Here is a 26,935-nt window from a genome sequence, read left to right on the forward strand (position 1 = left end):
ACCAGAGGGGATGGGAAGTGTGCAGTGGGAGAAGGAGGAGTAGGAGAAATATTGAGAGTCAAGGAGGATGAGCCAACTAGAGGCGAGTACAAGTGGCACAGAGTGGGGCAGAAGGAGGAAGGGATGCTACAAGTATAGTCATTTTTTAGGTCTCTGGCAAGATGCTTGAGGGAAGAGTAGGAGTGATTATGGGAGTGTAACATCATTACAACCAGGTCATTTCTCACGGTATTCATAAAATTAATATTATTATTTTATTATTAATGAAAAAATTTCCATCAAGAATTGTTTAAAATATAAATAGATTTATGTCTTGGAAATGGATAAAAATAGGGAACCATTTGGCATTAATAAAAATAAGAATTTATATTTTTAATTTACTTTAAATTAGTTACAAATCAAGAAGCTGTTAAGAAACTGCTAAAATATCCCATTCGAATCTTGGGAAAGAGAAAGGGTTTGTAATTTCGATAGGATGGCTCTTTCTAGGAAATTCGCTTTGCAAAAATGATGAAAGTGTTGTTTTTGCTCAAATTGATTGTTCACTCTTATAGAAAGAACATATATATTATATTTATAAGTTGCAGAGAGTGTAGCCATTAAGGAGGCAGGAAATGTAAAGCACTTTTCGAGATCGACTGAGACATAATGGATCACACTATCCATTCAGGCAACATGATTTTCTCTGATAAAAGGGTTATGACATGCACCATTGAAGCAACATGAATTCCTTATAATTATATCTCTACTAATTGTTGTGCTGGCTATTTTCTGGTGTCATTGGCTCAGATGGAGCATGTCATGCCTCCACAAGATGGACCAATAACCCTCTATGGCAATGGAAACAAAAACAGATCTGATGAAGTTGCCATAGAGATGTAACTCTGCTAATTTCTTCTCCAATATTCAAGATTTCATTGTGTACAAGAGGTATGTGATTTAATTTAGTTCTTGAAAATATTTTCATAAGGTCTTGAAATGATGAAAATATGAAGTGATTAAGTTACCAATTAAATTTTTTATAATCTTCATTGGTTTGAAGGTAAATTAAACATTTTTTCTTGAAAGGAAAATAATTCATGAAAATTTGATGCATACATTCACGTTAGTTTTCTTAGTAAAGAAAACATAACACTACACATAGATAATGAGTGTTATTGTATATATATTTCTTGCTAAAGAAAATATATTACTGCATGTACATAAATATTATGATTATATATATTTTTCTTGGTAAATAAAATATATTACTACATGTAGATAAAGATTGTGATTGTATATTTTGTTCGTGGTAAAGAAAATATATTATTGCATGTAGATAAATATCGTGATTCTTAGTAAAGAAAATATATATTATTCCATATAGATAAAAAAATTTATTGTATATATTTGCAGCTTAAAGGATAAGTAACCTTTCATGTATTTATATAACATTTCATCTGCCTTTTATGTAAGAAAAGATAGGTTGCATGAAGGTGTGTTGATGCCTCGAAAATCGCTGCATCGACATCGGGAATAATCACCCGGTCCAGACGTTAAAGGCAGCTCCTTTTCCGTTTGGTGTGGTGGCTCCGACTGGATATAATGGGACCAATTTCCCAATGATTGGTAAATAGGATGGATAAATGATTGATTCTCTGATATCTAATAATAAAGGATGAATGATTTTAATCTAAAAGTAAAATTATAAACAACTATCCTATCCCGGGAAGTTTATGCTTTTAGCGTAACTTTTGATGGTCTTCATCCACAAACAGGCATATAGATGACTCTTGTTGGTAAACAAATATATTTATTCATATGATAATTACTAAGCCCAAATAGTTGAACAAAGCAATCAAGCAAACATTATTACACTATTCATCATATATATCATAGACATAGATATGATTGAAAGAATAACAGTCCTTAAACATTCAATAGTGAAAAGTACAAGGATTGTTGTTAAAACCACATACATATATTCAATGATAGCAAAATTTAAACAAATGCCGATTGACGTAAAAGAATGACACAAGAGCATAGATAATAGTACCATATGTTATTTCAATCACTCCCGATATCAACCGCATTCAAATTCCTTCTTTTAACTTAGAAACACTTCCACAAAAGGCAATAGTGCACATGTCATCAACGCTTTCTTCGTCAAAATTCAGAATACTAGCCCAGTCTTCGTAAAAAAATAGATCAGAAGCACAATAGTGTGACTTACTGATTTGAGTTTATACAAAAACTGAGGACCCTTTCCAAATGCATGAAAGGGCCTATAAGTACTAATTAAAATAACTAATTACAAAATAAAAGTTCTATTTAATTGGTACAACTATATTATGAATATCTCTTCAAAATCGGCTTGTTCTCAGTTGGCAACATGATTCATTGTTTCGGATGATCTCCTTTCGGCTTGAGCTGGCAAATATCTAGCATCGGTTGCAATTCTGGAGGGCGACTTAGGCGAGAATTCATTTGGGCTGAATATGTGGCATCTTGGATCTTGAGAATCATACAATTGATGGCATCAGTTAAACATTTGAGTGCGGCCCTCTGACTGTATGGTTTGATTAAGAAAAACCAAAAGGCATCCCAAGTTAAACTTTGGATGCCAGCGATTAGTCTTCCATTCTTTTCCAATTCCTGATTGCATGTTTGTTCCAAGGCTTTGGCCAATGTCAGTTTACCTGGATTACACTGTGAAATCATGTTAGACAGATAAAGAGTGTCATTGGCAAATTCAATTAAATTGCTAGTAGATAACCCACATCTTGAGGTTTCTCTTTCTGCCTTCATTAGTTGCGACTGCCATTCTAGGAAAAGAATGTCTTTGTGTGACTCTAGAATTTTGGGCAGATCCGAAGCTTGTCCTTCACAGGAGTCTTGCCAAGGAAGAAAGCTGGTTAAGGTCTCATCGACCTGTTCTAAATACTGCCTAGCTTCAACTGATTTATCAACTATTGATGTAGTAATCTCACAAAGAGGTTCAGCCAGAGAAATGTTATGACATAACAGTTTTAGCTGCGTAATCAACGCCTTATTGACTTGTAGAGCTTCAGTTCTGAACACTGCTACTTGAGGAAGGCTCCTGAACTTTTCTACTTCTTCTGACAGCTGAGCGATTCGCTCATCCTTAGTCTTGCTCATTTGTTCAATCATCTCCTTTAATCTTGCCAATGCTTCGGACAATTCCTTTTGTTTCTGTACCGCGCTCAAGTCTATCCTCTGTTTCTCTTTGAGCAATTGCTCATTTAATTTGCTGTTTGTCTGCCGTTTTATTGATAGTTGTTGTTCTAATTGTTCTATTTTTCTCTATGCTTCAAACACTTGCGACTGCAATGAACCAATCATTTGATCTTTTTCCTTAAGGAGATTGCTCACATCCGAGGCTTTATCCATGGTGGCTGCCGAATACGCTCCGGCATACTCGGATATTTTTGTAAGGTCATCGGAAGGGTTCAATTCCTCCTTCCACACCACATTAGCTATCTTTGTTTGATCTGGAAAAAGGGAAGATTGATCAAGTCTCCTCCTTTTCCTCTGTCTTTTCACCACAACCCTGTGTTTAGGACTGTAAAAGACATCTAATAGTGGTATGTCTTCTATCTGTAAAACAATCTGATCGGATGGATCATTGGAAATTATTTCCGCATCTTTGTTACTTGGTAGGCCGCTGGTCCCTTCACTTGGAACCGTAGTCGTGGTTGTTTCTTGACTGGCTGTTACTTAAGGTGTGCCGAATCCTTGTGAATTCTCGGGATTGCTTATGATAGATTCAAATTGTTGCCACTCTTTGAGGAGTTTGGGATCAAGTTGAGTCTCTAAATCAATAACTTCACTGTCTTTCTTCTTTTCTTTCTCCTGCTCTGTTTCCTGCTCTTTTCCTTTTTCTGGACCTTTTCCCTTTTCGGGAATTTTTTCTATAGCAGGAGGCTCGTCAATACTCTTATGTTCAAGCTCACTTGACTTAGTTGCTAGTGTAGTAGCCAATAGGTCTAGAGGCAGAGTTTGCAAACTTTGTTCTCTGAGCCTGTTGAATTCTACCAGTCCTTCATCATTATATTTCATCTTGCCCAATGTTTTAACGTGAGACAATGATTCTGTTGAAGAAAATAAGTCATCAAATTCATGTTTTTCATGGTCAAACTTAGTAAGTTTGGCCTATTCAAGCACATTATAGGCAACCTTCCGGTGATCGAATTGCCTGTTAGGGATGGTCGCCAGATTGACCATATTTATTTTTCCTGTTTCCTTCTCAGCATGTTTGTATCAAGTAGAGTATAAACACCGCATCTCAAAGGGAATATGGGCCATAACTGCTTTTTAGAAGTTCTAAGAGTTTTGGATGTTCCAGCGGTTGTTATTTGGTAAGCTAACTCTCGTGCCAACAATTTATCAGGTACATACAATGGGAGGACATGGGGTCTTGTGGCACTACCAAATACCCTTATATATGTGAATTTATCTTCCCCAAACCAATTTCCCACAGCAATCAAGTCAACTTCTACCTCCTCGGAAATCCTTGGAGCAGGATTATCAAAAATGGCATAATAGATAGGCAACATGAAACCATTACAGATTTGATACAAGTGGTCTTTATAATGTTCCTTCCATAACATCTGATGATAGATGTGGATTGGCTTAGGGTCCTCTGGTGTCCACCTCCACCCAAGTATCAGGTATTTGGAATTAAAGCAAAGCATATCCATAACATAAGCACTGTAATAGAAGGGGAATAGTCCTGGTGGTTTTGCGTGAATTGAATCTAAAATCAAGAATTGTAGAGGCTAATTTATCAGACAATATATTCGCCTAGTCCATGACATAACTACTAACAGCCGCTTCCATTAAAGGAACCATTTCGATAGTAAATTTTGCTGAATCATGCATTCCCCATATCCTACACGTCATTGCCCCAGCATAACAGTAAGGAGATGACAAGGAATCCACGGAGTAATTACCCGATGATTCATGTTTGTGCTTTGCTGGATTCTATCTCCATTGTCTAATTGGGGTTGATTCTGATTCATTCTCCTCTGAAAATTTCTCTAGAAAGGCTTTGTTGTATTTCTTTTCAGGTTCAGGCAAATGATACATTTTCCTCAAGTCGTCAGGCTGAAATGAACCAAAAGCTCTTCCATCAACTGTGCAAAATGTCCTATTAGAAATAGGAATTTATTCGACCACCCATCTGACCACATCAGTGTAAGGAAGAATTTTCTCCTGAGCTGCTATCCTGTGCAAAAATGAGTCGGCCAAATCTTTCAGGGAGGCGTCTGATTTATTAGTTGAGCCTGCAATAGCTTCTTCCAACACTTCCTTCGGTTCTTCTGCCTCAATTAAATTATAGATGCTTTTCCAGCTTGTATTTCCAAGGCCGAGACATGTAGTGTCTGAAATTAGGCCCTTTTTGCTTGGTCCTGGGTCACTGGTGGGCTGGACCATTACTGTAGGGGTCGCTGCTGCAGCGAATCTCTTGGATTTCTTTCCCATTTGCTTAAAACTTGATACTTCAACAGAATTCTGCACAAGGAAGGAAACCAGCGTGATACATAGAAATAGATAACATGAGCCAATATGAAAGAGTTATATCTATTAGCGAGTAATCAAAGATCATAGTGAAATTGCCGCAGATAGAATCTAAGTGGAAAATCTCGGCATAACTGCTTCATTAATTGGCCACTTCACCTGTCAATCATGATAAGGGAGCTTTGAAATATTCATCATAACGTCTATATGGTGAATAATTGAATCGAGCGTGGCTTAGATTTTTGGTGGCTAATCGCATTTGATGATTGGTGACATGAAAGGGATGGTTTTAATAATAGTCCAAAATATCGTTCAATCACCAAAGGTGGTATAATGCATGCTGACCTTTAATATGCTTAGAAACACGCGCCTTGATTTAATGTATCACAATTGGGAAGGGGCTCGGGTCACTTTACTTATGCTATTGCGAAATCGCCAATCACCGATGGCGATACGCCTTATCGCATCGGGGGATTTGAAGGTGTCACGGTTAATGAATTGATTGCCACAGCCGATTGCCGATAGCGATACCTTTTATCACATCGGAGGAATGGGGGGGGGTACCTTATATACGATGCGCTTTGCCTTTCCCCGCTATCCGATAGTGATTTCTCTTTTCGGATCGGAGTAATTGAATGGGTCTTTATTTATGTTTCTCTTATTATTGCGATATGCAATCTTGCGATCACTTTATTGTAATAATAAAAAGCTTCATGATTTGTTTAAAAAGACCTATTTTATCATTGTTTGAAAGGTATATCATATTTAAGACCTTCTGATGAGGTTTTTTTCTAATAATAAGTTAATACCAATTTATTCACACATCTATGTTTAAAAGGGACCCATTTCATATTATGATTTTAAAGAAAAATTTTAAGAAATGGGGGGGTTGTTGTACAACACAACAATTGGCGATTCACTGGGAGAAACAGTTATCTCTGGGAAAAGTTAAAATAGTTAAACTTTTTAAATCTGAAAATCTTATCCGAGCGAAAAATTCTAATATAACTAGGCAAACATAAATTCTGAATGTAATGATAATTATTTCTTCTATTCTCTTCTCATGTTACAGTTAAATACATTCTATGTTTTACATTAGCTTTAATTGGTTGCTACTGATAAAACAAAAGACTTTTCCAACTTAGCTTTATAATGACTCCTTTGTCATAGGTAGAGCCTCTGCTGCCAGCAAACATCTATAGTCTCTACAAGGATACCTTTTAACCATTTGATCGTTCATTATCCCATCTATTTCAGAGTATAATTAAAAGGAATGAATCCAGAAATATGTTTTCATATTTTTGTATCATTTTTTTTTTCTTTATTTTGTAAGATAAAAATCCATTGTCCTGGTTTGGTAGCCAGCTATTTGACAATGCCATTCACTGGTAGTAATTTAACTGAACAAGCTGGCTCGTTATGAGACCCCTTGTATTATAATTATAAGCCATTAACCTGTTTTGATATGTAGTATTGGTAATGTCAATTGAACTATTTCCCTATGATCATGGTAAGCAGGCTTGTAATAAGACCTCTTATCTTTTACCTCAAATATATTTTAGAATTACACATTGAGTAATTATAACCCTTGATGAATGGGATGAACAATTTTCTCGTTAAGAGAAGATGGATGACAGGATAAGAGTTGAAGATGCTAAGATTGAATCAGTATCTGTTTTGTATTGATAACTGCTTTTAGGCTGCTTAAAAATATTAAAATGGTTTACAGTACTTCTAATCCTTGAGAAGAGTTCACAAAAATAAAATGGGGTTTCAGAATCTAAATAAACCTAATTTCCTAGAAATCTTCCTTTCGTTTAAGGCTTCCATTTTAAAAGAAAATATCATAACTGTTTCTTTTGAGAAACTTTTTCAATATAGTAAAGACCAATGGAAGGCTAACTTTATTTTTCCAAAATCCTAAAAATCCAAGCTATGTACAAAAATTTAGCTGAAAATTGAATATTTACAAAGGGAGAAGGGGTTACCTCCTCAATTGAAGAATTTTTTCAAGATAAGGCCGTTAACAGGAAGAGAATCTCTCCTTCCTAATAAATCTTGCAGTATGAAAGTAGAAGGGCCTATCTTCTCATTGATTTGAAATGGTCCGAGCCACATTTTCTGGAACTTTGTGTGCTTTTCTTTATCCTCATGGGCTTTGTCCCATTTCAAAAATAGATCATCAACTTGTAATTGTTTTGAACTGATTGAAGTTGTATCGAAAGATGACTTGATAATTTTCTTATGATTTGCATGTATAATTCTCGCTTTTTCCCTTTCTTCTTCTAGTTTCAAAATTTGATTGTGTCTTAATTGAATAGAAGATGAGGGACTTTCTTCAATAAACTGCACTAAGTTAGTTGGTATGACAACTTCCTTTCCATACACTAGATTGAATGGAGAAGTGCCTATAGAGGCTTTTTGAGTTATTCTATCAGCCCATAGTGCAAATATCAAAGATTTATGCCAGTTTTTATGATTTTGTTCAATAGTTCGCTTAATAATTCTAATAAGGTTTTTATTGGTGGATTCTGCCAAACCATTACCCTGAGGGTAGTAATTTGCGGAATGCCTCAATTTAAATCCCCTTTTCATAGCAAACTCAAACATAGAATTTCCATAGAAATAAGATGCATTATCAAAAACATGAGCATTCGGGACACCAAACCTCGTAATAATGAATTGGTCTATGAATTCCATAATTGCCTCAGAGTTTGTTGTCCTTAAAGGAATTGCTTCAACCCACTTAGTAAAGCAACCAGTGGCAGTAAGGATATACTTATGATGTTTGGATGAATGTGGAGTGATTTCTCCCATGATGTCCAACCCCCATTGCTCAAACGGTTGTTCAATGTTGATTGGTTGCAAAGGGAAAGCTGGCTTTCTTTGTCTTCCACTGGATGTTTGACAACTTTGGCATTTCCTTACATATTCATGAGTATCTCTGAACAAGGTGGGCCAATAATACCCAGCATGAATGATTTTGTGAGCTGTGGTGACAGCTCCAAAATGTCCTCCTGCTGGTCCATCATGAAGTTCCTGCAAAACTTTTTGTGCTTCAAGTTTGTCTAAGCATCTTAATAAAATTGAATCGTAATTTTGCCTAAACAATACATCATCTATAATTGTGAAGTTTTCTTCTTTCAATCTAATGGAACATTTGTTTTTATAGGAGAGATTGGAAGCAGCGTACCCATTTTTTAAATAGAAAATCAGATCTGTATATTGTGATTCAGGACCTGGGGTACTTATCTGATTGATTTCTTCATTATCCTTTGTAATTTCAGGTTCTTGAATGTTGGATGCTCCTGCTAACAACCTACAAAAAACTTGGCCTTTGACAATCTTTGTTGGCTTGATTTCCATGTCATATTCTTGTAATGTTGTGACCCAATTCGCTCTCTTTTCTCCTAATTCCCTTTGAGCTAGTAATTGTCTTATTGCTGAAAAATGAACTATATATTTTGTGTGAGCTTTTAAGGGGAAGGGCATGTAGTGTTTTATGGCTTTGTATACAGCAAAGGCTCGTTTTTCAACTTCTGAATAATTTAGTTCAGCACCTTGAATATTTTAGCTATAAAACGAAATTGGTGCTTCCAATTTTTGATCATTAATTTGAGTCAACACTGCTGCATATGACGAAGCGGATGCGAGGGTATATAGTATGAAATGATTAGAAAAATTGGGAGTGCTTAAAGCAGGGGCATTAATTATTGATTGTTTAATGGAATCAAATGCCTCCTTTTCTGTAGATCCCCATTTAAACACCGAATTTTTCTTAATCATCATTTGCAATGGTAAAATAGTCTGGGAAAAATCTGGAACAAAACATTTAAAAAAGTCAATTTGACCCAAAAATGACTGCATGTATTTTTTATTATGAGGGAATGGAATTTCATAAATCTCTTTAATTTTGTCTGGATCAATAAAGGTACCATCTTTTGAAACAATGAAGCCTAAACGTTTTCCTTGATTAAGAGCAAAAAATGACTTCTTTGGATTAAGAGAGATACCATACCTTCTACAAAGTTCAAAGATTTGTTTTCAATCATGTAAATGATTAGACCTTTTATTTGAAAATACAATAATATCATCTAAATAGACAACTACTGATTTATTGAGCAATCCTTTGAACACTATGTCCATGGCTCTCTGAAATGTAGCTCCTACATTGATGAGTCCAAAAGGCATTTTTTGGTAGGCATAAGTTCCCCACTTAGTTTTGAAGGTAGCTTTAAGCCTGTCATCAGGATGAACCAAAATTTAGTTAGATCCTGAAAAACTGTCTAAAAAGGACAGTAGTTCTGAACTAGCTACCGAATGTAATGTCTACTCCATAGTAGGTAAATGGAAGTTATCCTTTTGGCTTGCCTTATTAAGATTTCTAAAATCAATGCAAATCCTAATATTGCCATTTTTCTTTCTAACAGGCACCATGTTAGAGACCTAGTTTGAATGTCTCACAGGAAAAATTATCTTAGCCTTCAAGATTTTATTTAATTCAGCCTTTATTTGACTCTCTAGGTTAGCATGAATCTTTCTTAACTTCTGCTACACTGGTTTTTGTTCATAAAGCATTGGAATAGTATGTTGAATGATTGATGCATGGTATGTTTTCAAATCATCATATTTCCAAGCGAAGACATATTTGTTTTTTGTTAACAGCCTAATGAATGTTGTTCTTTCTTCTAAAGGAAGTCCTAGTCCCAAATTGATTTTTTGAGGGTTTTCCTCAGTACCTAGGTTTATCAATTCAAATCTTAAAGTGGAACTCTAGAGTTTTGAATTGGTCACCCATTTAAACTTGTCTTTAATATCATAAAGATCTTCAAGCTTGGCCACTGGTTTTGGCATTGAGCTTTCCTCTTGCTTTTCTTTCGTCTGAAGGTCATGATCACTTTGATCAATGATTTGGTTATCATAGGACTTGTCAGAAGTCAAAAAGTTTAAAATGTCTTCGTCATGATTGAACACTCTCCAATTGGTGACATTATCAGGAATTTATGGTCTAAAAATTAACTCTACTGAAAATCTATCCGGGCTGTAATCTTCAGATGGTAGGAGTTTGGAAGCAACATTAGCTAGCAGGTTTGCTGCTGCATTCTGGTACCTAGGGATGGGAGAAATATTGAATGCTAAAAAGTGAGAGATGAGTTCCTGTACCAGAGATTTATAGTGTTTGAGATGACTAGAAAGGCAATGAATTGAATTTCTGACCTGTTTAATAACAATTTCTAAATCACCAAACACTTTCAAATATTGAACCTTTAGGCCAATTTCTTTATAGAGTCCTTGAACTAGGGCCTCATATTCAGCTGTGTTGTTTGTGCATTCAAATTCCAGTATGCATGATAACATAGTTTTTTCTCCCTGAGGACTGATTAAAATACATCCTGCTCCTAAACCTTCACTAGACTTAGACCCATCAAAATATAGTGACCAAAAGAAAGAATTATCAACAATTTTATTTACAGTTTCCTCAGCAACATTAACAAATCTTGAGCTATCTGTTTGTGAAAAGTTTTCGATCTGAGATGTGAGATTATTAACTGGGAAAGGAGATGGTTGGGCAGTGAAATTTCCAAAGAATGATTCAGATGAATAATTCCCCAAAATATTGTTATTGAATGCTGTTGGTTGGTTTTCTTGTTCAAACTCGGTAACTGTATGGGTCATGTGTTTCTCCTGATCAATCCTGATCTGATTTGGTTTTCCTTTATAAGGTAACCACATATGAGACCAATCGGTGGAAATATAACCATGGAGTTTTTGAGACCAATCTCTACTTAAAATCAATCCATAGAATTCAGGTATATCAGCGATCAAAATATCAATTCTTTGAACCACTCTAGGATCAGTTGATAACCTGATAGTTACTCAGTTGATTTCCCCTAAAACCTGGACCTTAGTTCTGTCCAACTATCCAATATGAATTGCAGACTTTTGGGGTTCGATGTTAAGTTTGGAACAAACTAAAGCTGACATTATATTAGAGGAATCCCCTGAGTCAATCAAACAGTTGTGTAGATTTCTATTATAGATATCATAGGTTAAGAGGAAAGGAGTATGAGAATTTGATCTATCCCCAATTAAGACCGCATCAGTAGCTTCCACTCTACCAGAAGGTAGTTGGCCTGAACCATGAGCAGCTTTGTACAATACAGCATTAGGAAGAGGTGAAGAAGGAACGCATTTAACTCCTTAAGAAGTAATTTCTGTTGATGTTTGAGTTTGCTAAGTTCAAACATAGTAATATTCTCCTCAGTCTTCTTCATATATTCGATAATATTGTAGTCCATAGAATATGATACTATCAATGTCTTAGATGTTGAAGGTAGATTTGAAGATGATGGTTGATTTTGGGATGGTATCGTTGAAGCTTTCTTTGTAGGAATCTTTTCTTTGGTAGTAGTGGAACCTGCATTCCTTTTCTTCGAAGTTGTCTGGACAGGTTCGGGAGTACCTTTACTCCTAGTAGTCACAGGGAAAGCTTCTTGTTCATTTTCTGTATCGGAGGTGGGTAAAATAAAATCCCACATCCCATGACATTCAACAGTCTCCTCTTCTTCGGGTTCCTCAGATGGCAAGACTGTTTCATCTTCTTCTTCTTCCTCAGGATCTGAATCTGCATTGGATATAACATTTGGTGGTTTTGATTCAGGTTTCTTAAAATTTCTAAATGGCCTTTTTGTTGAGGTTTCTGCTACTTGCTTCTTGATTTCGACCATTTCATTTGACATAGTCTTGAGGACTTTTTGTAAACCTTCCATATCATATGGATCTTTAGGGGTTTTCCTCTTTGAATCATCCTTGAAAGAAACTTTTTTAGATTTTCTATCTTCAAGAGCAGCTTTCTTTTTTAAAGCAATAATATGTTTCTCTACCGCAAGTGCCTCTTTCATGTTTTCAGCTAAAGTTGGTTTCGTAGCCCTGTCTACAAAAATAGCTATATTTGAGGGTAGGGCAGTTATATACCATTCGCTTCTGATTTGCTCACTTGGTTTTGAGGCGGTTGGAATCTTATTCAAGATTTTATTAAATCATGAGTTGAATTCCTTAATAGGTTCTTTAGACTCTATCCTAAGATTGGACAGATCATTGATTAATGTGGCTAAAGATCTCTCGCCGTACTTAGTAAGAAACTGTTCTTGGAAAATGTTCCAACTAGTAATGGATCTAGAGGGCAGGGAAAAATACCAAGACCCAGCTGATCCTTGCAAAGTACAAGGGAAAATCATAACGACAACATCTTCCTTTGTTACTCCTTTCAAATTAACTGATAACATGAAATTATTAATATGTTCTTCGGCTTATGTTCCAGTATCTGGATTAAACTTTGGTAACCATTTTTCAAGGAAATCAGGCAATGGGTGTAATGGTGCAAGCATGGTGACCGCACCAGGACTATTCCATGGATTCTGAGCCATTAAAAAACCAGTAGTGGAAGATATTGCTCATGATATTCCAGATGTTTGGGATGGAGTTGATATTGAGGATTGAATGGGTTGGGATGTTGAAGTTCCTGATCCCTGTTGAAAAACAATATGTAATGAAGGAGTGGATGGCTGACTTCGCGCTGGGGAAGATGAGATGGAAGATGATGATGAGAAAGTTTCACTGTCAGATCCTTCAGTATTCTTTTTTTCCCTTTTCTTTTTAGGTAAAGGCAACTCAGTAGGTTTGATACCGAGCTTTCCACTCTGAAGTCTGGTGAGAGGGTGAGGTAGGTTGAATTGCGAAGTCTCACTACCTTGAGATACCTCAGATTTCTGTGGTGATATCGAAAAACCTTGAAGTTTATGGATGGGTGTCTTAACTTCAGGGGACTCAGGACCTAATCGTTCTGATGTATGGTGGGTTTGAGCAGTGGTAGTTGATTCCTCTTCTTCTCGCTTGAATACTGGAGTTCCAGCATGCAAACAGGAGGTACGAGGTGAGGTGGAGGGAGATTTACTCTCAGAATGGGTTGTAGGTTTGGGTTTTCTCGCCATTCACAGTTCATGCCCTCCTTCTAGCGCCAAAAATGTTGATGCCTGGAAAATCGCTGCATCGACATTGGGGATAACCACCCGGTCCGGGCCTTAAAGGAAGCTCCTTTTCCGTTTGGTGTGGTGGCTCCGACTGGATATAATGGGACCAGTTTCCCAATGATTGGTAAATAGGATGGATAAATGATTGATTCTTTGATATCTAATGATAATGGATGAATGATTTTAATCTAAAAGTAAAATTATAAACAACTATCCTATCCCGGGAAGCTTCTGCTTTTAGCGTAACTTTTGATGGTCTTCATCCACAAATAGGCATATAGATGACTCTTGTCGGTAAACAAAGATATTTATTCATATGATAGTTACTAAGCCCAAATAGTTGAACAAAGCAATCAAGCAAACATTATTACACTATTCCTCATATATATCATAGACATAGATATGATTGAAAGAATAATAGTCCTTAGACATTCAATAGTGAAAAGTACAAGTATTGCTATTAAAACCACGTACATATATTCAATGATAGAAAAATTTAAACAAATGCCGATTCACATAAAAGAATGACACAAGAGCATAGATAATAGTATCATATGTTATTTGAATCACTCCCGATATCAACCACATTCAAATTCCTTCTTTTAACATAGAAACACTTCCACAAAAGGAAATAGTGCACATGTCATCAAAGCTTTCTTCGTCAAAATTCAGAATACTAGCCCAGTCTTCATAAAAAATAGATCAGAAGCACAATAGTGTGACTTACTGATTTGAGTTTATACAAAAAATGAGGACCCTTTCCAAATGCATGAAAGGGCTTATAAATACTAATTAAGCTAACTAATTACAAAATAAAAGTATTATTTAATTGGTACAACTATATTATGAATATCTCTTCAAAATCGGCTTGTTCTCAGTCGGCAGCATGATTCATTGTTTCGGATGATCTCCCTTTGGCTTGAGCTGGTAGATATCTAGCATTGGTTGCAATTCTGGAGGGTGCCTTAGGCGAGAATTCAGTTGGGCTGAATATGTGGCATCTTGGATCTCCGGAATCATACAACTGATGGCATTAGTTAAACATTTGAGTGTGGCCCTCTGACTGTATGGCTTCATTAAGAAAAACCAAAAGGCATCCCAAGTTAAACTATGGAAGCCAGCGATTAGTCTTCCATTCTTTTCCAATTCTTGATTGCATGTGTGTTCCAAGGCTTTGGCCGATGTCAATTTACCTGGATTACACTGTGAAATCATGTTAGATAGATAAAGAGTGTCATTGACAAATTCAATTAAATTGCTAGTAGATAATCGACATCTTGAGGTTTCCCTTTCTGCTTTCACTAGTTTCGACTACCATTCTATGAAAATAATGTCTTTGTGTGACTCTAGAATTTTGGGCAGATCCGAAGCCTCTCCTTCACGGGAGTCTTGCGAAGCAAGAAAGCTGGTTAAGGTCTCATCGGCCTATTCTAAATCCTGCCTAGCTTCAACATATTTATCAACTATTGATGTAGTAATCTCACAAAGAGGTTCAGCCAAAGAAATGTTATGACATAGCAGTTTTAGCTGCGTAATCAATGTCTTATTGATTTGTAGAGCTTCGGTTCTGAACTCTGCTACTTGAGGAAGACTCCTAACATTTCTACTTCTTGTGGCAGTTGAGCGATTCACTCATCCTGAGTCTTGTTGATTTTTTCATTCATCGCCTTTAAACTGACCAATGCTTCGGACAATTCCTTTTGTTTTTGTACCGCGCTCAAGTCTATCCTCTATTTCTCTTTGAGCAATTGCTCATTTAATTGGCTGTTTTTTTGCCACTATATTGATAGTTGTTGTCCTAATTGTTCTATTTTTCGTTGTGCTTTAGACACTTATGACTGCAATGAACAAATCATTTGAACTTTTTCCTTAAGGAGATTGCTTACTTTCGAGGATCTATCCATGGTGGCTACCGAATATGCTCCACATACTGGGATAGTTTCGTAAGGTCATCGGAAGGGTTCAATTCCTCCTTCCACACCACATTAGCCATCTTTGTTTGATTTGGCAAAAGGGAAGATTGATAAAGTCTCCTCCTTTTCCTCTGTCTTTTCACCACAGCCCTGTGTTTAGGACTGTAAAAGACATCTAATGGTGGTATGTCTTCTATCTGTAAAACAATCTGATCGGATGGATCTTTGGGAATTATTTTTGCATCTTTGTTACTGGGTAGTCCGTTGTTCCCTTCACTTGGAACCGTAATTGTGGTTGTTTCTTGACTGACTGTTACTTGAGGTGTGCTGAATCCTTGTGAAGTCTCGGGATTGCTTATGATAGAGTCAAGTTGTTGCCACTCTTTCTCCTGCTCTGTTTCCTACTCTTTTCCTTTTTCTAGATCTTTTCCCTTTTCGAGAATTTTCTTTGTAGCAGGAGGCTCGTCAATACTCTTCTGTTCAGGCTTGCTTGACTTAGTTGTTGGTGTAGTAGCCAATAAGTTCAGAGGCAGAGTTTGCAACCTCTGTTCTCTGAGCCTGTTGAATTCTACCAGTCCTTCATCATTATATTTCATCTTGGCCAATGTTTTAACCTGAGACAATGATTCTGTTGAAGAAAATAGGTCGTCAAATTCATCTTTTTCATGGTCAAACTTAGTAAGTTTGCCTGTTCAAGCACATTATAGGCAACCTTCCGGGGATTGAATTTCCTGTTAGGGATGGTCGCCAAATTAAGCATATTTATTTTTCCTATTTCCTTCTCAGCATGTTTGTAATCAAGTAGAGTATAAACACCGCATCTCAAAGGGAATATGGGCCATAACTACTTTTTATAAGTTCTAAGAGTTTTGGATGTTCCAGTGGTTGTTATTTGGTAAGCTAACTCTCGTGCCAACAGTTTATCAGGTACATACAATGGGAGGACATGGGGTCTTGTGGTGCTACCAAATACCCTTATATATGTGAGCTTATCCTCCCCGAACCAATTTCCCACAGCAGCCAAGTCAACTTCTGCCTCCTCGGAAATCCTTGGAGCAGGCTGATCAAAAATGGCATAATAGATAGGCAACATGAAACCATTACAGATTTGATACAAGTGGTCTTTATAATGTGCCTTCCATAACATCTGATGATAGATGTGGATTGGCTTAGGGTCCTGTGGCGTCCACCTCCACCCAAGTATCGAGTATTCAGAATTAAAGCAAAGCATATCCATAACATAAGCACTGTAATAGAAGGGGGGAATAGTCCTGGTGGTTTTGCTTGAATTGAATCTAAAATCAAGAATTACAGAGGCTAGTTTATCAGACAATATATTCACCCAATCCATGACATAACTACTAACAGCCGCTTCCATTAAAGGAACCATTTCAATAGTAAATTTTGCTGAATCATGCATTCCCCATATCCTACACATCATTGCCCCAGCGTAAGAGTAAGGAGATGACAAGGAATCCAAGGAGTACTTACCCGATGATTCATGTTTGTGCTTTGCGGGATTTTGTCTCCATTGTCTAATCAGAGCTGATTCCGTCTCATTCTCCTCTGTGAATTTCTGCAGAAAGGCTTTGTTGTGTTTCTTTTCAGGTTGGGGCAAATGATACATTTTCCTCAAGTCGTCAGTCTGAAATGAACCAAAAGCTCTTCCATCAACTGTGAAAAATGTCCTATTAGAAACCGGAATTCGTTCGACCACCCATCTGACCACATCAGTGTAAGGAAGAATTTTCTCCGGAGCTGCTATCCTGTGCAAAAATGAGTTGGCCAAATCTTTCAAGGAGGCATCTGATTTATTAGTTGAGCCTGCAGTAGCTTCTTCCAACACTTCCTCGGGTTCTTCTGCCTCAATTAAATCATAGATTCTTTGGCAGCTTGTATTTCCAAGGCCGAAACATGTAGTGTCTGAAATTAGGCCCTTTTTGCTTGGTCCTGGGTCACTGGTGGGGTGGACTGTTACTGCAGGGGCCGCTGCTGTAGCGTATCTCTTGGATTTCTTTCCCATTTGCTTAAAACTTGATACTTCAACGGAATTCTGAACAAGGAAGGAAACCAGCGTGATACAGAGAAATAGATAACATGAGCCAATATGAAAGAGTTATATCTATTAACGAGTAATCAAAGATCATAGTGAAATTTCCGCAGATAGAATCTAAGTGGAAAATCTCGGCATAACTGCTTCATTAATTGGCCGCTTCACCTGTCAATCATGATAAGGGAGATTTTAAATATCCATCATACCGTCTATATGGTGAATAATTGATTCGAGCGTGGCTTAGACTTTTGGTGGCTAATCGCATTTGATGATTGGTGACATGAAAGAGAGGGTTTCAATAATAGTCCAAAATATCGTTCAATCACCAAAGATGGTATAATGCCTGCCGATCTTTAATATGCTTAGAAACACCTGCATTGATTTAATGTATCGCAATTGGGAAGGGGGTCGGGTTAGTTTACTTACGCTATTGCGAAATCGCTGATTGCCGATGGCGATACGCCTTATCGCATCGGGGGATTTGAAGGTGTCACGGTTAATGAATTGATTGCCACAGCCGATTGCTGATAGTGATACCTTTTATCGCATCGGAGGAATGGGGGGGGGTACCTTATATACGATGCGCTTTTCCTTTCCCCAATATACGATAATGATTTCCCTTTTCGGATCAGAGTAATTCAATGGGTCTTTATTTATGTTTCTCTTATTATTGCGATATGTGATATTGCGATTGCTTTATCATAATAATAAAAAGCTTTATGATTCATTTAAAAAGACCTATTTTATCATTGTTTGAAAGGTATATCATATTTCAATCAGACCTTTTGATGAGGGTTTTTTCTAATAATAAGTTAATACCAATTTATTCACACATCTATGTTTAAAAGGGAACCATTTCATATTATGATTTTTAAAGAAAAATTTTAAGAAATGGGGGGGATGTTGTACAGAACAACACGGTGTTAATTTATTTGCAAGATTTGCGAAAATTACATGTTTTGGTGAGTAAAAAGGTAAATGATTTGTGTGTTTCATATTGGATAGTTTGATTTAATTGCATCGTTTAATTCATAAAAGGTTACCATTATTATTATCTTCATTCTTATGCCCAAAAGAAATGTTGGTTATGATACTTTATTGAAAACAAATGCATGAGAACTTTGTTATGATACTTTCTTGGGAACAAATGCATAATAGCTTTGTACATAAATGATAGAGAAACTATGTTGGGTTCTTGAAAATAACTATGTGAAAATAACACATATGCACATATGCAAAAGCATAGAAACAATAGTTGATTACCATAATTGATTACATGTACGAAGATATAACTATTATGTTAGATATTTAAAGAGAAGCATGGATTTTGTAGAACTATTGTGTTAGATATTTTAAAGAGAATGTGTTGATTACCATAGTTGATTACATGTATGAAGATATAACTATTGTGTTAGATATTAAAGAAGAAACATGGATTTGTTTGCAGAAAATAGTAAATATTATGGAAAGTAAAACAAGTAGTTAGTTGGAATAAATGTACTAGCTTTCCTTTGTAAAATACACATATTCGGATGCAAGAAATAATGACTAACACATTACTTCTGGTTTAGAACAATGAATGCCTTTGTGCATACAATAGATTTCGTAATTAGGTCTATCTTGAAAAATATGTTTTTCAAAAAGGGACTTACATTTGCATGCATGATAATAATGTCTATCATGTTAGGTTCACCTTAAAAGAGAACATCTACTGTATGGGAAGGATTACTTAGTTACATGCACAAAGAAGAAGCTAATGGGTTAGCTCTCTTCAAATAAGTTTTTATCTAATTACTTGCATGAAAAAGAATGATAAGTTTCTAGTATTATTTAAGTGAAATGAATGGTTACAGTGGTTTCCTTTGGGTATGAATGTGTGCTGGTGCGAGAATGATCATAGTAATTGGGTAATTATTTTGACATGCTTGATAATTAATTTTTTATACATGCATAATGTTGTAAGAAGAAGAATGTTGTGATATTATAATTACATCTCATGTATGCACATGAATAGATGTTAAAAGATCACTTTCAAATAATTATTGATTTATTAATACTTATCTAATCATGTTACCAATAATTGTTGATGACTTCAATGACAGCAAAGGCTAGTGATTTATGCAAAAGAAAATTATGTTTAACATTGTGATAGATAAGAACTAATGGTCCATGCTGTTGAGTACGAGCTGCATGATGGTCCACTGATGGGATGATCATGCCACAAGCATATAAAGAGTGGTCATTTGTGGATACATGGTTTCGTGATCATTGTAATAACTTTTAGCTAGGTATGTTGTATTTTAATTGATGTTTCATTTTAATATTTTATAACAATGGATAAGGGATGGACTCCCTTATAATCCATTGAGTGAGGGGTGAACACCCTCATGAGAATTTAATAATAAAATTAAATGTTTTCTAGTTTTCACCATACGGGGTCTCCAGGGTACATCGATGTTCAATGATGTGATTGATTATTGTGTCAGTTTGACGATGTTGTTCCTTAACTGATGTGATAATCATAATGTCAAGTATCTGATTAATTAATTTGGTGAAGGGAATCATGAAATGGATGCAAGGTTCATAAGAAAATTCATGTTAATATACTACAACGTTACTACAACAATGGTTGTTAAGGGTTATGTAACATACTATCTTCTATTGAAATTTATTTTATGTACTAATGAACATTCTATCTAATGGTTAATGAGGAATGTGGAATAGTGATTTCGATAATTACTTGTGGGTAATTTGTGTAAAAAATTCTAACTCCCTACATTTTCATGTGAGGTTGTTGGGGTATGTTACAAGTTGTATCAGAGCTAAAGGTTGCAGCACTGGCGGCTTTGGGAATTTTTAAGAAGAAAGGAAATCAAGGTATGCTACTAGTGAGCATCAACTCAAGTATGTGTCTAACAACATACATATTGATATATGCGGTAGATTACTTTTGACATGATATGTTTGATTCATGTTTATAACTGCAAGGAGTAGTAAGTAAGAAAGTTTGTTGCGAAACTATGTTCATGAAATTTGAATCCTAATGAATATAAAATACAAGAAAACCTTTGTCACACTTATGAACAATCTTAACCACTCACTGAGGAAAGTGACAATTAACTACCAACTTTTGCAAATATGGAAATATTATGATACATTTAATGAACATGAAAGTTACAATACTACTTTTAATGGGTGAATGCATGAATGCAAATATGGGGAGCATCCTTGAATAGGACAATAAAGTGTTTTGAAAAGACATTGGAAGAACCCCTTTAGATATTGAAAATAACAAAAGAATCAAGTGGTGAGACTCGATTGTAATAATTAATTATTGATTAAGTTTTTTCATGGCTACATTAAGATGGTTGGTAGTCGTGATTGGTTAGTGTTTCATGACTAACTAATAAAAGTTATATGGATGAATTAAATTTTATTTAAGCTTATTACAATTTGTAAACAAGTGACTATTATAGTTACTTCATGTATCAATTTGTTAATGACAACACACCGTGGAAATTGGAAATGATTCAGAAAGTGAATACTTGTTAAATGATGCATATTTATGACTAACATTGTTGATGGGATTAAGTAGTGGTAGATTAATGGCCACAACAAAACCTATCAAGGTAAAATCACATTGCAACTGTAAATGAGAAAGTATAATGTTATATGATATGCATGATATTTGGAAAATCATAATGCATACAACATGTATGTTAGTTATGTTTCATATTAATCTAGATGTTGTGGACCCATGTTGAGGGTTAAGTGTAAATGCATGGTGTACATGCATGTTTATTTTGTTAATGATAATGTTCATATGGTTCATTATGTAAATTGTTGTGGGAAAGAGTGTTAAAGAGAGAAATTTAACATGCCAGATAGTAGTGAAGTGCTAGAAGGCCTTGGGTTGATGGTGATTGCCTGCGTGGAGGGGCTGATGGAACTTGTCTGCCCAGATTTCCTCTCCCTAGAGATAAATGATCTCAGTAAGGGAAAAGAGTCGGCAAGATGCTGAAGAGGGTAAAAATATTGAGGTGACTCTGCAGATTTGGAGGCTATCGGAGGAGGCCCAAATATCCTCATAGATGGGATGGTCTCAGATGAATAGGCAGGATGCTTCCAAGAGGAATCTTATTTTGGACACTATGTGGTCATTGAAATTCTTGAGCTGGTTGGCCAATGGAATTCCATTCTAGACCTAGTATGGTCTCTGTCAAAGAACTGTCTCGATGTGAAATGACTCGATCTGGTCGTGGAAACTAGTTCCCATGGGTTGGAAGGAGCATTCCTTTGCCACTATGGTTCTCGTAGGAGAACAAATTAATTAATTAGTTATGTGTTGTGTTAAAAATGAATATTAAATATAATTGTGTAAAATATTTTACACATATCTTAACACGAAAGGAGCTTAGTTCTCAGTAAGGAGTTATTGAAATTTTAGTTCCTTTGTTGTCTTACCAATCTTGTAAATGTCTTAGAAAGAGTTAAGACAATTTTCACTTCATGTAGTTATTGACTATTTTGTTGATTAGAGAGTTAGGTGATCTTTGGGTACTTTTAGAAGTGGATGTATTTAGCGGGAGCTAAGACAATGTGCATGTGGTGCAATGATTTATCATTTTGATGATTAGAGTGTTAGTTCTATCTATGTACTTGTAAAAGTACTGTGATTTAAATATCACCTGACATTGCATAATTGATTGATAGTTAAAAGTTTGTGACTAATGTGATTGAATTGGTTAGTTATACATTATAGGATACTTTCCATGGATTGTTGATGGGTCGTCCAATCACTATTGAAGTGCTTGCATAAAAGTAACCATTACTTGTAAGAGTAATTGCTAACTAACAGTAAATTGGTGTCAATATTTTGTTTTGTATTGTATCAATTTGAATAATCGTTAAGTGATGGAGAGTGTAATTTGCATATTGTTGCAACTACAAATGCTTGTGACTATTTTTTTTTTATTATTTTATAAATCTACTATTTTTAGTTATTAATACTTATTTGAATGAAAGTATTCCTTTTAAAGAGGAAGGATCCCCTTTTGTCTAGTTTAGATTGTTATGTCATGAGAAAAATTTGATGTTCTAGTGAGAGATGAACACTGAGGACGGTGTGCACTTTAATGGGGGGAGTATGTAACATCATTACAACCAGGTAATTACTCATGGTATTCATAAAAATAATATTATTATTTATTTTTAATGAAACCATTTCCATCAAGAATTGTTTAAAATATAAATGGGTTTATGTCATCAAAATGCGTAAAAATAGGGAACCATCTAGCGTTAATCAAAACAAGAATTTATATTTTTAATTTACTTCAAATTAGTTACAAATCAAGAAGTTGTTAGGAAACTACTAAAATATCCCATTCAGATCTTGGCAAAGGGAAAGGGTTAGTTAATGCAATGAGATTGCTCTTTCTAGGAAATTCACATTGGGGAAATGATGAAAGTGTTGTTTTTGTTGAAATTGATTGTTCACTCTGATAGAAAGAACATATATATTATATTTATAAGTTGGAGAGAGTGTAGCCATTAAGGAGGCGAGAAATGTAAAATGCTTTCTTCCTTTTGAGTTCGGGATGGACTGAGACAGAATGGACCACACTATCCATTCAGGCAATATGCTTTTCTCTGATAAAAGGGTTATGACCCACACCATTGAAGCAGCGTGGATTCCTTATACATATGTCCCTACTAATTGTTGTGCTGGCTATTTTCTGGTGTTGTTGGCTGATATCGAGCATCTCATGCCTCCACGAGATTGACTAATAACCCTCTATGGTGATGGAAACAAAGAAAAGGTCTCACAATGTTGCCAGAGAGATGTAACTATGTCAATTTCTTCTCCACTACTCAAGATTTCATTGCGTACAAGAGGTGTGTGATTAATTTAGTTCTTGAAAATATGTTTATAAGGTTTTGAAAAGATGAAAAGTTGAAGTAATTAAGTTACTAGTTAAATTTTTATATTCTTCATTGGCTTGAAGGTAAATTAAACAGTTTTTCATGAAAATAAAATAATTCATGAAAATTTGATGCAGACATTCACACTAGTTTTCTTAATAAAGAAAACATAACACTACATGTAGATAAAGATCGTTATATATATATATATATATATATCTTGGTAAAGAAAATATATTAATGCATTCACATGAAGATTATTATTATATATTTTTCTTAGTAAAGAAAATATATATTATTCCATATAGATAAAGATTTTTATTATATATATCTGTAGCATTAAAAGATAAGTAACCTTTCTTGTCTTTATATAACATTGCATATGTCTTTTATGTAAGAAAAGATAGGTTGCATCATCGTGTTAATTTATTTGCAATATTTGCAAAAGTTACATGTTTTGGTGAGTAAAAAGATAAATGATTTGTGAGTTTCATATTGGATAGTTTGATTTAATTTCATGGTTTAATGCATAAAAGGTTACGATTATTATTATCTTCATCCTTATGCCCAAAAGAAAGGTTGGTTATGATACTTTCTTAAAAACAAATTCATGAGAACTTTGTTATGATACTTTCTTGGGAACAAATGCATAATAACTTTGTACATAAATGATAGAGAAACTATGTTAGGTTATGCACATATGCAGAAGCATAGAAACAATAGTTGATTACCATAGTTGATTGCATGTATGAAGATATAACTATTATGTTAGATATTTAAAGAGAAACATGGATTTGTAGAACTATTATTTTAGATCTTTTAAAGGGAACATGTTGATTACCATAGTTTATTACATGTACGAAGATATAACTATTGTGTTAGATATTTAAAGAGAAACATGGATTTGTAGAACTATTGTCTTATACCTTTTAAAGAGAACATGGATTTATGTGTAGAAAAGAGTAAGTATTATTGAAAGTAAAACAAGTAGTTACTTGGAATAAATGTACTAGATTTCCTTTGTAAAATACACATATCTTCATATACACATATACACATATTTTCTATCTTAGAAAATATGTTTTTTGAAAAGGAAGTTACATTTTCATGCATGAAAATAATGTCTACATGTTACCTTACCCTTAAAAGAGAACATCTACTATACGGGAAGGATTACTTAGTTACATGCTGATGAAAAGGTAGTCTTGGATATTACCCAAAATCCCCTTTTCAAATAAAAATCGGCCCTTGACCTGTGGTAACAACCTACAGGCTTTATCGGAAGCGCTTAAGGCTTTAAGCCTTTTATGACCATGGACATATGAGGAATCAAAGCCACCTTTTTATAAGTGCTCTTAATCACCCATCGGAAGCCACCACCCGAGCTTTAAAGCTCGCAAGCACCATATTACATGAGTCGGGAATGATCCATCATAAATACATGGGAATGATATATATATAAAGCCCCCTTTTATAATCACGCCCACATACATATATAAATATATGGGAACAATACAAAACCCACTCTAATCAAAATATCGAAGTTCAAATTATATATATACCTTTGCAATTTTCGGCAAGTCTGATATCGGCCGTCACCACCATAAACATTATACCGCGGACCCGATGACCCCGATGAGGTTGCGGACCCGATCTACAATTCACCACAGTTGATATTTCTATCGCATCCGCCTCTGCCCAATAGTATTTCGTCGACGATCGACGACCACTCGATGCGCTATACACATATATGCATCCGCCGATATAGAACCGGACCCGACTTGGGAATTCAACCCGATATATAAAATATCACGTCCACTTTCATTTCTAAGGATTCTGATGCGATAGCGTTCCGCCGATATAGAACTGGACCCGACTTGGGAATTCAACCCGATATATAAAATATCGCGTCCGCTTTCATTTTTAAGGTTTCCGATGCGATATCGATCCGCTGTGGCCGATATGCCGATGCGATGATGTTACCCAGACCCGATAAGGTTCAAAAACAAACTTAATATGACTTCAAGTCCGCCCAGTGCTCCTCTACAGGTTTCGGTGCCGATTCTCTACATTAATGGCTTTTCCGCTCACAGACTCTAGTTATACCAGATTTGCCTTAAACGCAAGAATTCTTTATGGTTATGAATAACGACACAAATAGATCGAACTGCATGAAGTTTTAAAAAAGACAATTTAAACACACAAGACCTCCACGGGCCGCTTTAACAAAACGTTGCACAAAATACTGAAATTGCTCATAAATAAAACACAGAGTCTTGCCTTTGGCTAGATTACACCATAAATTGACCTCTGTTACCCAAATACAGTCCACAACACACTTTGAGCTCTCGCTCCACTCCAAACCTCACTCCTCTCTCTCGCTCACCACATTTGTCCTCTTTTTTTAACTCAATAATATCTCTAACAATCTCTAGCAACAATATTCTATTTTTGAGAGATATAACAGCAATCGTTTATCTCTTAGCTCTCATGCACACCTAAGCTAACAAATATTATCCCTAATCTAAATAAAACAATGCCTTATTTATTACAATAACTAACAATTTGAGAAGTCATCCTTCTCGGTAATAGTCGATGAAATTTAACTGTGATTAGCCACAACATGTGGACAATCCTCCACATTGCTAGCTAATGTCGATGCTCCTACATCAGACTCCCGGGGAAGAAAAGGTTTGTCCTTCAAACCTTCAGGAATCACTCCATATTTCTGTAGTTCAGCTGTTGTCAACCAACTGGAATCTTCCATTGGCTGCTCCTTTCACTTGACTAGATATTGGAAATATGTCTGCCTTCTGGTTTTCTTAGATACTCTTCGGTCTAAAATAGCTTCAACTTCTTTTTGAGATGCTTTTGGTACTTGTTCCTCCCAATCCACAGTTTGAATTTCATCACCTGTGACTTCTTTTTGCAACTCTGTTTCTGCCTCTCTGAATGGATACAAGTCTGCAATATTAAAAATGGGGGATATTCCGATCCCTTATGGTAGCTCAATCTCATATGCATTAGCTGAAAATTTCCTTTTGATTTTACAGGGTCCTATTTTCTTCAGTTTCAGTTTATTATAAGTCCTTGTAGGAAATCTCTCCTTCCTCAAATATGCCATGTCTAAATCTCCTACTTGAAATTCTTTTTCTCTCCTTTTTAGATCTGCTCTCTGTTTATATCTTCTGCTGCTTTCCTGTAATTTATCTTTGACTTATTCTTGTAGCTTTTGCATTTGTTCAGCAAAATCTTCAGCACTTGCACTTCTGGCTTCCTGTTTTCCCAAATCTCTGAGCTCATATACTCCTCTCGGATGCATCCCAAAGACAATCTGGAATGGACTCATTCCTGTGCTTCGGTTTGGTGTATCATTGTAAGCAAATTCAGATTGAGCTAATACCAAATCCCATTGTTTGGGATTCTGATGAACCATAGTTCTTAATATATTTCCCAAGCTTCTGTTCACAACTTCAGTTTGTCCATCGGTCTGAGGA

This window comes from Pinus tabuliformis, chromosome 6 (assembly GCF_031772625.1).
Source record: "Pinus tabuliformis cultivar Carrire ecotype Pingquan chromosome 6, CPIR1, whole genome shotgun sequence".
NCBI classification, from domain to species: Eukaryota; Viridiplantae; Streptophyta; class Pinopsida; order Pinales; family Pinaceae; genus Pinus; species Pinus tabuliformis.